Below are 18,584 nucleotides of genomic sequence, written 5' to 3' on the forward strand. Positions count from 1 at the left end.
TTAATGTCTATTGTAATGTTAGAAATTGACATTTATTAGTAAAAAATGTCACTTTTCTTGAAAAACCCCAAATTATTTTCTTGTCGAAAACAAGGTTGAAGAGTCATGAGATGGAAAAAGTTAAAAATAAGCTCAAGTTTAATAATATGCTTGATGTAAGTTGTATGGGGGAAGGAAGGAAACGTAGTGGAGGGCTAGCTCTTTTATGGAAAGACTCGATAGTAGTAGAGGTGAAGTCGTACTCTCTAAATCATATTGACGCATGGGTCAAAATATCATCAAGCAAGCAAGGGTGGAGATTTACTGGTGTTTATGGCTTCCCGGAAGCGGAGAAAAAGCACTTGTCTCGTTCTTTATTGGAAAGTCTAAAAGGTGATCCAACTAAGCCATGGGTATGCGGGGGAGACTTTAACTTAATGTTGATGTCAAAAAACAAGGGGGCAATGATTTTCGGAATGATGAAGCTGACATTTTTAGAGAAGCAGTAGCTTCTTGCAATTTGGAAGACTTGGGTAATGTGGGTCACAGCTTCACATGGACAAACAATCAAGGTGGGGAGCGTAATGTTCATGAACGCTTGGACCGATTTTTGGCAAATAAAAACTGGAAAGATATCTTTCCCGGCTCCTCGTTTGTGACACATTTTTCGAAGAGGAAATTAGATCATTTGCCCATCTTGCTTTGCATCAGTGAAGGCGTAGGGAAAATAAAAAAAGAAAAAAAAGCAGAAAAAATATAGATTTGAAGAAATGTGGCTTAGAGATGAGACATGTGGTGATATATTGAAGGAAGCATGGAGCTGGGGAGGGGATATCTGCTCTAAAATTGCTCACACATCGATAAATTTGAGTGCTTGGAGCAGAAATAAATTTGGCGATTTTATGAAGGAGATGAAGGATTGTAGAGCTATGATGGAGAGTCTTATGGGAGAGGCACAATCGGATGAGACTATTGCACAAATGAGGGCCTTGGATGATATAATGGATGAGTTGGAGAGAAGGGAGGAGCTCTACTGGAAGCAACGGAGAAGATAGGACTGGCTCAAAAATGGTGATAAAAACACCACCTTTTTTCATACAAAAGCTAGCCAAAGAAAGTCGAGAAATCACATCCAAGAAGTTAAAGTGGAGCCAGGCCGAATGCATGATGACTGAAGCCCATGTCAAGTAGTGCCGGTTCAGTGAAGTCAAGTCTTTACGTCTATAGGGGCTCCCCTTTAGTAAAAGGGAGGGGATATTTTTTCTTCATCCGGGGGTTCATTTCATTCATTTTTCACTAAGTTAAGTAAGGCTTATTAGTGAGGTCGGCTAAAAATATTTTTTAAGATGAAGAGCAAATTTCAGAGGTCTTTGTTCGCCATTTTGATGACCTGTTTTCATCTGGAGGTCAATGTGATATGGAAAGTGTGATCGAGAAAGTTGATTCTGCAATCTTGGAGGATCAATTTGCAGAGCTTGCTGCTCCTTTTGTTGGTGAAGAAGTGCGTGAGGCGCTTTTTCAGATGCATCCTACAAAAGCCCCTGAGCCCGATGGTATGTCCGCTATCTTTTTCCAAAAATTCTGGAATGTTGTTGGGAATGATGTAGTAGCAAACACTTTGAATATTTTAAATAATGGTAGTGATATAGGTTGTATTAATCAGACGCACATTGTTTTAATTCCGGAAAAAAAAAAAAAAAAGAATGTGAGTCTCCTGTTGATTATAAGCCTATAATTCCGTGTAATGTTTTGTACAAGATTGTGTCGAAGGTGTTGGAAAACAGACTTAAAAAGATACTACCATTTATTATTAATGAATCTCAAAGTGGCTTTGTTCCGGGTAGACTGATCACAGACAACATTTTAGTGGCGTATGAATGTTTTCATTTTTTGCGAAAAAAGAAAAGTTGAAAGAAAGGTTATATGGGATTAAAATTAGATATGAGCAAGGCCTATGACAGGGTTGAATGGGTTTTTCTGGAAAAAATGATGCTGAAATTTGGTTTTTCGGAGCCTTTTGTGCAGAGTATTATGAGATGTGTATCATCGGCTTCTTTTGATGTGCTTATGAATGGGCAGCCTTCTCGAGTCTTTCGACCGAGTAGAGGGCTCCGGCAGGGTGATCCGTTATCCCCCTTCTTGTTTATTATGTGTGCCGAGGGTTTATCTGCTCTTCTTTGGGATGCAGAGAGGAAAAAGCTTATTCATGGGGTCAAGATTGGAAGACATGTGGACCCAATTTCTCACCTATTTTTTGCTGATGATAGCTTGTTATTTGTTCGGGCTAGTGAAGAGGAAGCAGATAAAGTTCTTGATATCTTATCTACCTATGAGGTGGCGTCAGAAACTGAATATGGAAAAATCGGAGGTGTCCTTTAGCCGAAACATTGAGCTTGAAAAGAGAAATAAGCTTCAGATGAAGTTAGATTTTAAGGCCGTCGAGGGACATGAAAAATACTTAGGCCTTTTGACTTATATTGGAAGCTCTAAGAAGAAAATTTTCCAGAATATTCAGAATAGGGTTTGGAAGAAGCTCAAAGGGTGGAAAGGTGGCTATCTATCTCAAGCCGGGAGGGAAATTCTCATAAAATCCATGGCACAAGCTATTCCCACTTATGCTAAGCAATGTTTTTCTATCCCCGTTAGTATCTTAAACGAGGTAGAAAAAATGTGTAGGTCTTTCTTTTGGGGGCAAAAGGGTGATGAAAGGAAGATGAGTTGGGTTGGATGGGACAAGATGCTTCGATCAAAAAATTAGGGAGGCTTGGGATTTAGAAACATGAGAATTTTTAACAAAGCCATGCTTGCAAAGCAAGCATGGAGAATTTTGAGTAATAAGGATTCTCTTATGACTCGAGTGCTTAAGGGTAAATATTTTCCGTCCTCAACTTTCTTTGAAGCAAAAGCTGTCCCAAACATGAGTTTTACATGGAGGTCAATTTTAAGTGCTAGAGATGTGATTGAGAAAGGGGCTGTGAAAACAATTGGTGTGGGGAACAATGTTCGAATTTAGGAGGACCCATGGGTACCAAAACTTCCAAATTTCCGTGTTATGTCACCAAGAAGAGATGATGATGATGTTCCAAGGTATGTGAATGAATTGTGGGAAAATCAGAGGTGGAATATGACTAAGCTTGCTGGTTTATTCTCACAGGGAGAAATTGATAATATCTGCAGCATTCCCATAGCTATGTTTGAAGAAGAGGATGGGTGGTCTTGGCACCAATCGCATGATGGTCTCTATAGTGTTAGAAGCGCTATAATCTTCTTGTTGAAGAAGAGGAAAAGGGTAAAGCATCTACATCTAATGGCAATGTCTCTTTCAACTGGAAGAGTATTTGGAGTGCTGGTATCCCTCCAAAGATCAAGCTCTTTGCATGGAGAAGTGTGAAGGAGGGGCTGCCTGTCTTGAGTAGGCTGGTAGCAAGGGGTTTGAATGTGGATCATCGCTGCCCGATGTGTGGGGAGGGTGAAGAAACCACTGCTCATATGTTGCTCCTCTGCCCAATTGTAACCTCAATTTGGAGACATTCTGTTCTGCGTTTAGATGTAAATTCTGTTGAGTTTGATGGCTTTCGAGGATGGTGTAATGCAATGTATGTAAAAGTCAAGGAAAAGAAATGGTGGGATAATTTCTAGAGCTTGGCTTGGGGATTTTGGCTTAAGAGGAATGCGTGGGTTTTTGAAAAAAAAAAAAGAAATGGAAACCTGACATCTTACACAAGGCTGTAGGCATGGTGGGGGAGTACGAGGAGGCGAATGTAAGGGGTGAGATGGGAAAGCAGGAGCAGCAGTTTAGCTCAAAATAGAAAGCTCGAGCTGCGGGTTTGTACAAGCTAAATACAGATGCAGCTTTCCAGGGGCAGTTGTTGGGTATTGGGGGTATTTTAAGGGATGCGGAGGGAGCGGCTGTGGTTATTTACTGCTCGACAGAGAAGGGACGAGTTGAGGTTGATGTAGGTGAAGCAATTGCAATGAGATCGAGCTTGAAAATTGCAATGGAAGCTGGTTTTAGGAACTTCATTCTTGAAGCCGATAACTTAAAGCTCTTTCATCATATGAAGAAGGGAACTACATCTCCATGCGCTTTTGGTGGAGTGGTGAGGGATATTCTTCTGCTTGCTTGTGGTTGCCAGCAAGTTTCTGTAACACCCCAATAATTCTCCCTTTTCCAAATCACTTACTTTAAATAAAAATTAGAGGAGAACCATTGGCATGTTACCGCCACGTGTTAAAACGTTAAGGCTTTATCAAAGTATCGCAGCGGAAATCCAACTTAAATCTTAAAATAATATAATTTAGAAAACCAATAAGTCAAAGCTTACAAATTGGAACCATAAAGGCCCTATTAAAACTAAACCTATATTCAAAATCCCAAAACATAATTAAAATAGTAAAACATAAATAAGTTCAACACAAAGAACGAATACTCTCAATCACACCAATCCCTTGACAATGCGTATGTCAAATCCCCAAACTTCACATCATCAAGCTAACTTGTGCAATATACTCCCCGATAATACAAGTGTAATAATTGGATCATCACAGGGTAATTGAAAGGCGAAGGCCATGACCAAAAGTAACACACACAAAACACACAATCAGCAAAGCTGAGTACATACAAGCTACAACGTACAAAACCTAGCATGCTCAATTAATTAAAGTAAATAAACGTACAACACGAATTCATTAATCAAGACTCCACACTTAGACAAGTCAATTGACTCAACATACTTACTAACCAATTCCAAACACTTGACTCTTTATATTCAATTTTGATTAATTTAATTTGGAGTAAGCAATAGACGAGGTTGTTCAACCCACCAAATCATTTTGGTCCCAATTGACCATTTAAAATAAAAGTTTAGCGCAATGCAAAAATGGGTGCGACTCCATTCTCACAAAGTTAGTCTAGGATCCCATCTAACTTTCATTATAAAATAAAAATGTAAATACCAAAAGAGAAGAGGACATGTTGATCAAACAAGCCTCGGAAAGCCACGGGCTACCACCGTGTACCCCAACCCATAATTGTCAATACTCTAGAAGTGCACACTTTCCAGAGTTTTATTGCTCATCCTTATTTCACTTTACGTGATTATCAATTTAATTAATAGCCGACTCATTCAAGTAGACCATACATAACAATCATACATCAATTCACTTTTAATTTTATTTAGTACAATGGTGATCACATCACAAATTGACCTTTAGTTCCTTTAAACTCCAAATTATCCAAAATTGTTGAACATAGTCAACCCACCTAGCCATTTCGGCTTAATCCACTTTTACTCAACATACTAACAAGTCATGCTTGAGTAATAAATAAAATAATAATAACCTTGTGGAATAATTAATAAATTCATTCCACTTAAACCATTTAATTCCAATTCTTCATTAATCAAAATATGGTTAATAAACCAATCCATAAAAACATGCTTGTATCAACATTCCATACAAACAATTAATCCAATATAATTCAACATGCTTGCATCCATAATTCCATACAAACATAATCAATTCCCCAAAACATGTGTCATAAACATAAGCACATGAATTAATTAAATGTATAACCAAACAATTTCCATCCAAGTGTTCTCTAAACATGAAACTAAGTTCTTTCCTTTTTGGTACCTAAATATGATACTACTTACAACGAAGTAGACATGTACATACCTGTAGGGAATATTTCAAGCATCCCACACTTGAGCCCCACGGTGATCATACACTTAAGCATGGCGGCGTCCAAAGAGAAGGAAGCTAGAGTAAAAGAGTCGCCAATAAGTTTTAGGAACTTGTAAACCGTTCACAGGGTGAAGGTTACACCCCTTAACGATCCATGAGATCGTCAACTCCAATAGGTCTGGAACCATGACTGGAAGTTCGGGGATGAAGGTACAAATCCAACCTAAAAGAGATTGAACCTGCCCTAAATAGGCCTCTACTTTATTCTTCTCGTATTCATGTGCACTTTCAGACTAACATACAATTAATAGATTAACCCTAAACCTGTTTAATCTATGTTGGTTGAATTTAATGCACAAACAAAACTATTATTGGCGATCACTTGAATTATAATCATATTAGCCTAAACAAGATTATTAATTATCTTATTAAACGTGATTACAAGTACAAATTCCCTTTAAACATGCATAAAAGGCGTGATCAAGCAATAACAATAATATACCAAGCAACATAATAACAATCACCATCATAATAATAATCTCAATCTCAAAGCATAATAATAATAGCAAGATCCTAAGCATGATACTAACAAGATTAATAACAAACCCTAGCATGTCACTAAGCATTAAAGATCAAAGCTTTATCCCTAGCATGATATTAGAAAGAAATAGGAAGCATCATAATAATATACATGATATTAGAAATTTTGTTATCCCTAAACATGATACTAGAAAGTAACAAAAACATCCTAACATGATACTAAGAATCAACAAAATAACCTAAGCATGATTTCTATATCAAGAGATCAATAAAACAATTAAATTACTTACTTCGATGCCTCGTATCTCTTTTTAATAACAAAATACACGCGTTAGTAACTTCAAGGAAAATGATAAAACAAACAATTAAATTAAATAACTGAAATAGGAATTTGGGGATAAACCCTCAAAAATATTAAACCTTTCACGTCTAGGGCGAAGGCAACTTCGATCTCGGCTAGGTGTGTCTAGATTTAATGTATGAGGAATTTTGGGAAAGGGAAAGAATAGAGAGAGAGAAAACTTCTAGATTTAGAGAGAAGAGAATAGAGATAGAGATGATTGTGAATTGTAGATTGTAGAAAACGGGGAGATACGACCCCTATTTATAGGAAAAATAGCACGGGATCAAAGAAAATCATATTCGGAATAAAATACCTCCTGACGCTAACGACAGGAGTCAGTGCTAGACGACAAGCTCATCGCCAGGCGACGAAGGTCAGCGCCAAGCGACGACTCTGTCGTCTCGCGCTGGTTCAAAAGTACAACGCGCTTTTACACGCGGAATCACCTTTTAAATCGGTTAAAGGTAATTCTGCGTCCAAGCAGACTTAAAATCAGATTTAATATATTTTATTCAAAATAAAACATCTTTTTAAAATATAATTATCAATCCTAATCTTATTAGAATTAAAGAGAACCCTCTAGATATTCCTAGAAGATCAAAATCAATCCTAATTACATTAGGAGTAATAATTAATAGGCCCTCCTCTAGATCATTGGGCCTAATTTAATTTAATCCATAACTTCCTTATAATTCATCGGAATTGGGCTTATAATATATCATTGGAAAGCTCTTTTCAAGCTCAATCCAATTACACTATTATTGGACCCTTATCATGGACTAAACCAAATTGGACTGGATATTTTTATATAAATAGAGTAAGAAAAGAAATATTTTTGAAAACAGAAAGAGAAATATTTTAATAAAAACATCCTCATCACTAGGCTTTCCATACTTTCACTTTGTTCGATAATCAAATGACGTGAAAGGTATTCATCACTGGATTAGGTTTTGGGGAGACACATTTGAGTGTCTACAGAAGCCCCCACTTTGACTGAGTTTGGAGAAACGCAAGTTTCGAAAACGAAAGTCAAAGTAGCGATAGGGATGGAGAATGATTCAGAACGTTCTGCAATCCTAAATCATTCTTGTAACGCCGATACCTGCAAACTAGTGTTAGTTAAACAGATAAAAGAGTTAAGAAAAGCGTATCTTGCACCGTCGAGCACACGTCTCTAGAGTAACCGATCTTGTTTGACGATCTTTCTCAAGCTAGGGGATACCGCCTGAAGACTACCACGCTTGCAGTTGCCTTCAATTTCCGCTGTTTTATGACCTTCTTCCACATCCTAGGGAATATGATCGAAGATAACTTTGCTTGAAATCACCTCCTATTTATGACAACCTTCCACAGCTAGGGAACGTCGTCGAAGATAACTCCGCTTGAAGCCATCTTCAATTGTTTGTGACAACCCTCCACAAGCTAGGGAACGTCGTTGAAGATAACTCCGCTTGAAGCCATCTTCAGTTGTTTGTGACAACCCTCTGCAAGCTTGGGAACGCCATCTTGCCGTTGTTGATGTTGTGGTCGTGCTTGGTCGTCGTTGATGTTCACTCGTCTCTAAACAAAAGAGCTTCTTTTTGAGGAATGTTCACTCGTCTCTGAACAATGGAGCTTTGATAGGATGCCCACGCGTCTCTGAGCAAAAGAGCTTTGAATGATATGCCCACGCGTCTCTGAGCAAAAGAGCTTGAAAGGAATGTCCACGCGTCTCTGAACAAAAGAGCTTTGAATGATATGCCCACGCGTCTCTGAGCAAAAGAGCTTTTTGATATGTCCACGTGTCTCTGAACAAAAGAGCTTAAATAGGATGCCCACACGTCTCTGAGCAAAAGAGCTTGAAAAGAAATGTCCACGCGTCTTTGAACAAAGAGATTTGAATGATACTTGGATGTTTGTTGAGATCCTTCGGTTGGCTGTGAACAGGAGCTTTTCTGATTGTATCCTGTAAAATCAAAAGATTGCCAAAAGACTTTGCTAGTGTTTTTTATTTTTGTTTAGGGTTGACCTAAGGTGATTGACTGACTTGAGGTTGACTCAATGTGTTTTGACACGTGTGTGACTCTTATGTGATTCAATGTGTTTTGACACATGTGTTAGACTCAATTCGAAAAAGAAAGACACAAAAAAGAAAGACTCAATTACTTGCCAAACGTTATAATAAACAAAATGACATGAACAATAATGGTTTCCATTTAAAGTTTTGACCAAAAAAAATACAAAACATAAAATACAAAGACCAAATTTAAATGAGCATTGCCATTTAGTTTAATCATTCAATAAAACCACCAAATTATCCGAAAATTGGAATAAGTCCAATAGTTACCAAATTAATTAGGCACTATTCCTTGCTCCAATTGATGATTGATAATTATTACGAAGAGTAAATCAAGCATAACAATTAAATGGAATAAATTTAAACAGTTAAGCTATTAAATTAGTCGGAAATTGGAATAAGCCTATCAGTTACCAAATTAAATTAGGCACTAATTTTTGCTCTAAACATCCAATTGAAAATTGATGATTATTATTTAAAAGTAAATCAAGCAAAACAATTGTTCACAGCCAACTGAAGGATCTCAACACATGGGATGACAAATAATACACATGTGGCACCTAGTCATTTTCAGGAAAAGGCACATGACGATTTCATGTTATCCCTTTGAGTTTTAATAATATTATTACTAGGTTAGGTCCCATGCCATGTATGATAATTTTCAATAATTATTTTTTAAATTAACATTAATTACACTATATAATTTTTTTTTATAACTTTTGTATGATATATTCATATCAATTTAATGTTGAAAAACAACAAAAATGACAGGAAAAAATCACACTAAGAATAATCAACATGTGTCTTTTTTGACAAGTATTATTTTTTTTTAAAAGAATTTTTGGCAAGTATTATTAAAGCATGTAGAGTTAATTATAGAGAATTAATTGATTGAAATTCTAATCAATTAATACTCTAACATTATAGATTATTGTTCACTGATTGAAGGCGTAATATTTGGGATATCAATTATCTCTAACATATATGTGTGATCTTAATTGTATAATTTTTTTTTTAAGAAAATAGTAGTAAAATGTATTAATATTTTTTATTACGATTTAATATTAAATGTTAATTTCTATATTAATGGAGACTTACTCATGATTTCACGTAATTTAGTTTCACGTAATTTGTTAATTTATAAATTATTTATTACAATTTGTTCATGTGGATTGAACACACCCATAAAAAACTAGATTCGTTACTGACAAAATGTCTTATATGTTTAATTTATCAATTCATGACAATGAGTTTGAACAATATCAGCAAATCTTTTGATCGTTTGACAATAATTACAATTACACTGTTTATCCAGCAGTTATTTTTTGCGAGCGAATCTGTTATTGCTGATTATGTATTCGCAGAACTGATTTTAAACCACAAACAATATTTCTAAACCTACATGTTTAATTAAATTATATTGTTAGCTGTGTATGTATATTTATATTTATATTTATATTTATATTTATATTTAACTTTAATTATTTCTGACTTACAACTTCTGAGCAGTGACCGTTATAGTCGTGGCTACTAAAACCGGACAGTTTCACTTGTTGATTGACAATCCTCAAAATTGAGGTGAGTAAATTAAATCTCATTTTTAGATTATTTATTCAATTTATTATTTAAATATTTTTTTTTTGTAATAAAATGTCTTTTTTTTTTTTTTTTTTTTTTTTTTTTTTTTGTAATAAAATGTGTTTGTTTATATATAGATTTAGGGTCAAATGAGAAGTTTCTTAAAATAATGAGAAGGATTTTATGTGCATATATTTTGTACTGAATGTACAAATTTTTTAAACTAAATGTGCAAATATATTTTGACTCGAATTTTATGTGCATTAATTTTGAATAAAATGTGCATAGTTTTACTTCTAAATATGCTTAATATTTACTCCATTACTTCATTCATAAAGGGACCTTACTTGTGTCACTCTCTCATCCTCTACCTATATTAAGATACTACACGTGTGTTCAATCGAAAGAAACCTACAATTCATTGTGCATAATTTATGAACTAAATATGCATGAATCTACTTCAAAATATACATGATATTTAGTCCATTTATTCCTTCATCTAAGAGAGTCTTTAGCTGCTGGTGTTCGAGTAGCATTACAATAAATCTCAAATTATATATGCAAAGCCATGACAAATATAGTCCAAATTATGAGTGTAGTACATGAAATCGATGACATTTTTGAAGAATATTAAGCAATTTGGAACTTAAGCTAGCATCAATGGTGATTCCTTCGAGAGATTCAATACTTTAAACCTTTCAATGAATATTTTCCAAAAAACCTTCTTATGTGCAGTAAATTGACTAATATCTACTACTAATTAGATATTAACGCTCACAAATTTTTTGTATTTGATTCATATAAAAGATACGACTACTCGAATTTGATTACCTCAATGTTGTAAAGTTGTCAAACTGTTTACTCCCAAATAATAGAAAGGAGGAGGAAAGAGTAATAAAGAAAATTCCCTTCTTGAATCTCAAAACAATGAATACTTCCTTTGTTATCTTTAAAATAAATGTTAGAACTTTAAATGCTTTAATGGAGGGAAGAGAGATCACAGAGAGAGATTGTTGCAGTTAAGAAGAAAATTGAAAGTAAAAATTGAATGTGCATAACTTTTGTATTAAGTGTGCATATTTTTTGTGCTAAATGTGCATTTTGCGGAGGTGAAATGTGCATCGTTGGATTTATATGTACGATCAAGATTGCTTCTCATCCTTCTCATTATAAGATCCTTTTCATTGGATCCCAACCCTATATATATATATATATATATATATATATATATATATATATATATATATATATATATATATATATATATATATAAAGTTTAAGGGTCAAATGAGAAGTTCTTTAAAATGAGAAAGATGGAGAAGAATTTTATGTACAGAATTTTTGTACTAAATGTGCATATAATTTTTTTAACAAAATGTGCAATTTTGACCCAAATTCGATGTGCATAAATTTTGAACATAATGTGCACATTTTATAATTTTCCAAAAAAATCAAACTTTTATTATTTAGAAAATAAATTTTGCATATTTAGTGAAAAAAGCACATTTAGTGAAAAACTTTTGCACATTTCACCTTTCTCATTCTTTTCATTTTAAGAAACTTCTCATATATATATATATATATATATATATATATATATATATATATATATATATATATATATATATATATATATATATATATATATATATATATATAGGAAGACTCATATAAAAACCCAATCTTATATAAGAACCAATCCCAACCCTTTATTAGTTATGATCTAACCATCTAAAATGATCCATTAGTAATGGCATTTCTGTAATTTTGAGGTATTTATATTTAAAACATAGAAAAAAACTTAGAACATAGGAAAAAATTTAGAATATAAGCAGAAAAAATTTAGAACATAGGGAAAAAAATATTTAGAAGATAGCAAAAATTTAGAACATAAGAAAACAAAATTTTAGAACATAAGAAAAATAATTTTGAACATAGGAAATAATTTATAACATAAGATGAAAAAATAATTCAGAACATTGGGAAAAATTTAGAACATAGGAACAAATTTATAACATAAGTAAAAAAAAATTAGAACAAATAATTTGGAACATAAGTAGGAAACATTTAGAATATAAGAAAAACTTTAGAACATAAGTAGAAAAAAAAAATTAGAACATAGAAAAAAGTTTAGAACATAAGGTTTTCTTACATAAGAAAGGGTTCTTATATAAGGAGGAGTTCTTACCTATATATATATATATATATATATATATATATATATATATATATATATATATATATATATATATATATATATATATATATATATATATATATAGGGGAAGACTCTTGTGAGAACTTTTTCTATATGTGAGAATTTTTCTTATATGAGAACACTTTTTATGTTCTAAATTTTTACTCCTATGTTCTAAATTTTAAATCTGATGTTCTAAACTTTTCCTCAGGTGTTCTAAATTAAATCAAATGTTCTAAATTTTAATTTATATATTCTAAATTTTAAAACGTGTGTTCTAAGATTTTTAATTATCTGTTCTAGATTTTAAAGCGTATGTTCTAATTTTTACTCGTATGCTCTAAATTTTTTTACTTACATTTTTTATATTTTATATCAATTGCTCTAAATTTTTATTCACATGTTCATAATCTTAAATCAGATGTTCTAACTTTTACTAATTTTACTCATATGTTCTAAATTTCATAAACCAAATTTTATAAATTTTTAATCACTTCTTCTAATTCTTAAATCAGATGTTCTAAATTATTACTCACACAAATATTCTAAATTATTACTCATATGTTTTAAATTTTAATTTGAGTCACATGTTTTAAATTTTAACTCATATGTTCTAAATTTTTACTCACATGTTCTAAATTTAGATCAATTCTCATATAAGTATGAATTCTCACATATGGACCATTGGACCTGTTTTCACCAGATCGTTTTCAATAAAATTGTACATCCTTTAATTTTTGCACAATATCAATTTTAGTCGGGTCATAGTTATCATAAATAAACAGGTTGGGTTGAAACGATTAGGTCAAAATGAGTTTATGTTCATATTGGATTGGTACATAAAGTTGAGTCTTTTTTGGGTTGTGTTAGTCGCGTAGTAGGTTAACATGGGTTGGGTTGAAATAGGCTTGTTTAGCACGTGGGTCGATTTACCTGTGGGTTAGTTCGATTTGATTTTTTTGGGCTTGTAATTGGGCTGAATTATTGGATGTTATCCTTTCAGGTTAGAATAAAAGTTAGTAGAAGCTAGCGGCTATTGGCCAAATCGGTAAATAAAAAAGACCCTTAGTGACAATTTGGTAAAAAAATTAACTTAGGCGACAATTTGGTAAAAAAAGTTAACCCTAAGCAACAATTTAGTAAATAAAATTATCTCAGGCGACATTTAACCCAAAAAATACAAAAATTTCCGACAAATTACTCGCAAATACTTAAATTAGTTCGTTTTTCGTGGTTTTTTTTTACCAACCCTTTTTATGGAAATAATAATTTCAAGAAAAAAAAAACCTTGTTAAGTATCAATTTTCACTTAAGTTTCGTACCTTTTACTAATGAAATGTTTTTAGAAAGGGGGTTGGAAATAAATTTGGTATCGGAATTTAGCAAAATAAAAAGGAGATGGCATATTAATTTAAAATTTTAAAAGGGAAAAATAAATTTAATAACACAAAAAAAAATTAAATTAGGATTCTTAAAGAGTTTGTCGAAAAAAATTAGATTTTTTAGTCTAAATGTCGTTGAAGTTTATTATTTTTACCAAATTGTCACATATGGTTAGCTTTTTTTACCAAATTGTCTCCGGATGAAGTTTTTTTTACCAAATTGTCGCTAGGGGTATTTTTTATTTATCAATCTGGTCAATTGGTCAGAAGCTAGCAGTTTACAAAATTCTACGTTTAACATAGAAATTAATCAAATTATGTTTAATTGGTTGTTTTACAGTCAAAACCAAATTGTTTGTGTTTTATTAAAATTATTATCAAGTAGATAAAGTAGGGGTAAGTGAAAGTTATGGGCCACATTTCCCATTCTTCTGTCCTCTTAGTAGTTAGTCTAGTTTTTACTATTTAAGGATTTTCCATATGATACCATTTAACTTTTGGCTTTTTCATATGATATTCAAATATTATGTTTCTTCCGTACGGTACCATCCAAGATTAAACTTAATTAAATTAGTGACACTCCGTCAATTACATTCACCATCTCCAACAAACAATGTCGTTTCTGACACCGGTTCACCATCCCCTTGTCGGAAAACTCATTAGATACTTTCTCATCGCCGGAAACATCCAATCCACGTCACCATCTCCATCAATAGGGGTGACGTATGAGGTTGTGTATGGGATAGTTGCCGATACCGTTAAGAAATAGTCTCGGCCACGTGGAGAGCTGCTAACGACCATGTAGGCCCCTGCTGTTAGCAAAGTCAACTTGTCACCTATATCGATAGGTGGCACCAGCTTGGCTATCTTTCTATAAATACCCAAGCATGTTTAATTTCATTATTAAGGTACAATTTGTTTTTTTTTTCTCTCTCTCTCTCTCTATCTCTTTCTTACTCTATCTCTTTCTTACTCTTTCATTCTTCTTATCAGATTGCTAACTTTAGCATCGGAGCGGTTATCCCCGGATAATCCCCCGGGTTAGCTAATTTGTGCTGACTGTACATGTGCTAAATTGGACGGTAAACCTTTACCAACCCCTAGACTCATAGTACCAGTGTTAATCTGGAAAAATTGGCGCTAGAAGGAGGGGATAGTAATAAATTTTATCGTCCAAAGAACCTCAAGCAGTCATGGAAGGAAACAACCAAAACACCACAGTAATTCTGAAAACCGAAAATCATATCTATGATACCGATATCCTCAATACCGGGGCAAGTAAGGTAATGACCACTTAACCAGAGATTGTGGTGGAGGATGAGACCCACTTAATCCCAAATGACCCAACAAACATGCCAATGACACCTGAACAACCTCGAGCACTCACCCTAGACCCCCTAGCTGAGTTAACTCCTGAAGAGCTAGAAATAACGGCCAAAGTCATGCGCGTGATATCTCGAAAGAGAAAGGAGGTTGGTGAAGCGGTTGCTGGTGGAATAAGGGGGGAAGGAGTGCAGTCTATGCCTGCATTTGTTAATTTAGAAAGTCAATTTAACCAGGTAGCACCGTAATCACCTCGACAACCCCGTGAGGTAGCCTCGGCAAGGACAGAGTCGATGAACCGAGAGCGTCAAGCTCCTCAAGGAGTGCGGTTTGGAGAATCGGAATCTTACCGGCAGGATGCTAGTAGTGGGCCGCTAAGGCACGAGGCCAGGGCAGTGGTCAGGCCGAGAGAGTCCCCATTTACTCAGGGGATCCTCGATCAGCAGATGGAAAAGATAAAAATGCCGTCATGCACGTACGATGGCAAAGGAGACCCCAAGAGGTATATAGCGGCCTTTGAGAGCCAGATGCTGCTTTACACCGACACAGATGCGGTGTGGTGCAAGGTTTTTCTGACGACCTTGACAAGGGCGGCCTTGGATTGGTTCTCCAATTTGGAACTCGGCTCCATTGATTGCTTTGAAACTCTAGTAGAAGTGTTTACGGGACAATATATCAGCAACACCACCAGGTAGAGAACATCGGGAGAGCTTATGGCTGTTAGACAGAGAAAGGATGAGTCGTTAAGGGAATTCTTCAGGCGTTTTAACAACGAGGCTAACACCATACCAAAATTGCAGCAGGAAATAGCCGTGATTGCTCTCATGAATAGTCTGTGTGATAGTGACTTCAACAAGTACATGGCCAGGAAGTCCTTTGCGAATTTGGGCACAGCGTTTAGCAAGGCACATGAGTACCTAAAGAGTGAGGAGCTACAAAAAACTAGTAGTCAGGTGGCTTTAGCGGAACTAAGCCGACGGTTGAACGATCATGCATTACCTTATGTTCGCACTTACCGACAAGGGAAATGGAATACCGAAAGCAAGGAGACTCATCCATGCAGGATGACATTTACCGACAAGGTCATGCGCCGCCAGGTCACAAAATCACCATAGACGTCATTATCGGTGGGCTTGTGCATGGGGACTCCGTTAGCGAAGCAAAGAAGAGCTTGTCGGAGTATAAGCATATCGTGAATGCCCTAGGAATAGAGGAGCGACCTTGGCTTGCTGCAATTCCTTTCATGTCTTTTTCAGAGGCTGATGTCAAGGGTGTTGTCTTCCCACATGACGACCCGTTAGTATTGATACTCATGGTCAATGGGTGCGACATCAAACGGGCACTGGTTGATGGGGGAAGCTCCGCCAACATCTTATTTGCAAAGGCTTTTTATGCCATGATGATAGGCCGATGTAATGGTACATAAGTTGAATGTAGACAGGCGAGTAAGGCCGGTAAGACAGAAGAAAAGGAACTTCTCTATAGAAAAATTAAAGCAATACAGGCTGAAGTCAACAAGCTGTTAGCAGCAGGTTTATTGAGCCCTGCACATACCCTGAGTGGCTAGCAAACGTAGTAATGGTGAAAAAACCTTCAGGAAAGTGGAGGATGTGCGTTGACTTTATAGACTTGAGTAAAGCTTGCCCAAAAGATTGCTACCCACTACCCAGGATAAATAGGCTGATAGATTCGACTTCTGGCCACGCTTTACTGAGCTTCATGGATGCCTTCTCGGGATACCATCAAGTTAGTCTATATGAGCCCGACAGAACCAAAGCAGCCTTCATCATCGATGCAGGAGTGTACTGCTATAGAGCAATGCCGTTTGGGCTACGAAACGCAGGAGCAACGTATCAAAAATTAGTAGACAAGGTCTTCGCAAATCAGAAGGGAAGGAACGTAGAAGAGTATGTTGATGACTCGATCGTAAAAAGCCGACTGGACACAGACCACGTTGCGGATCTAAGGGAGACCTTTGAGACCCTTTGACAATATCGGATAAAGTTAAACCCAGAGAAGTGCGTCTTCGGAGTTCGGTCATGAAAGTTCTTGGGTTTCATGGTCAGTGAAAGGGGAATAGATGCAAATCCAGATAAAATTGAGGCCATCCTTAGCTTACCACAGCCGAAATCAATAAAAAGACATACAAAAGCTTATCGGTCGTATGGCAGCACTTACAAGGTTCATTAGCAAGTCAGCTGATAAGGCCTTACCATTCTTTGTAGTGCTACGTCAAAATAAGACATTTGTGTAGGGAAAAGAGCAGGAAAAAGCGCTGGAGGTAGTGAATAGTCATCTAAGATCCTTACGAACAATAGCTAGGCCGGAGAAAGGGGAGAACTTGCAGTTGTATATTTCCGCATCACCAAAGACGGTAGCGGCCGTACTGTTAGTAGAACGGAAGAAGGTGCAAATGCCCATTTATTTCGTGAGTCACGTTTTGAATGCTGCAGAAAGACAGTATCCCCTGATAGAAAAAATAGCATATGCAGTGGTCGTAGCGGCGCAAAAACTACGGCCATAATTCGACGCACACACGATCGAAATTCTAACAAATCAACCGTTAGAGAAGTCTCTCCAGAAGATGGAAACCTCCGGTCATTTTCTTAAATAGGTAATAGAATTATCAGAATACGCAATACTCTATAGGCCAAGAGTGTCGATAAAGGCCCAGGACTTGTCTGACTTTATTGTTAAAAAATCTTATACAGAGGAAAAAGAAGATATTGGTTTGTGGAAGGTCTCAGCTGACTGCTCCGCAGCCTCAACTGAATCTGGGGCCGGTATAATCATGATTTCTCCACAAGGGGATACGTTCGAGTATGCCATCAAGATCAAATTCAAGGCCTCGAACAACGAGGCCGAGTATGAAGCAGCTCTAGCAGGAGTACAACTATGCATAGCCGCTGAAGCAAGGCGAGTTGAATTGACAACAGATTCACGGTTGGTAGCAAGCCAATTTAGCGGTGAATACGAAGCTCGAGAGCAAACAATGATAGCATATCTGACCAAGCTTAAAACTGTAACGGCTAAGCTGGATCACTTCGAGATCAATTTGGTTCCACGTGCTCAAAATGCGCAGGCAGACGCCTTGGCGAAATTAGCAAGCTCAAGCTTCAATGATCTAGAACGCACAGTAATGGTTGAAATTTTGGACCATAAAAGCATTGACGAGGAAACTCTAAAGGAGGTTAACTGTGTTGATGGAGGTCGAGAATGGTACGATGACATACTGGCTTATAAGTTGCACAACGTTGTCCCTACCGATAAGATTGAGGCACAAAAGGTCAAGAAAGATAGCGCTTGGTTCGTCATGTTTCGTGGAATGCTATACAAACGGGGATTCTCACTATCGTTGCAAAGATGTATAACAGCGTACAAGTCAGCCCGGCTTGTGGAAGAAATTCACGAGGGTGATTGTGGAAATCACGCCGGTGGCCGATCAATGTCCTTAGAAGCAAGAAAATGGGATACTATTGGCCGACAATGAACGCAGATACG

This window comes from Chenopodium album, chromosome 15 (genome assembly GCF_948465745.1).
Source record: "Chenopodium album chromosome 15, dcCheAlbu1.1, whole genome shotgun sequence".
NCBI lineage: Eukaryota > Viridiplantae > Streptophyta > Magnoliopsida > Caryophyllales > Amaranthaceae > Chenopodium > Chenopodium album.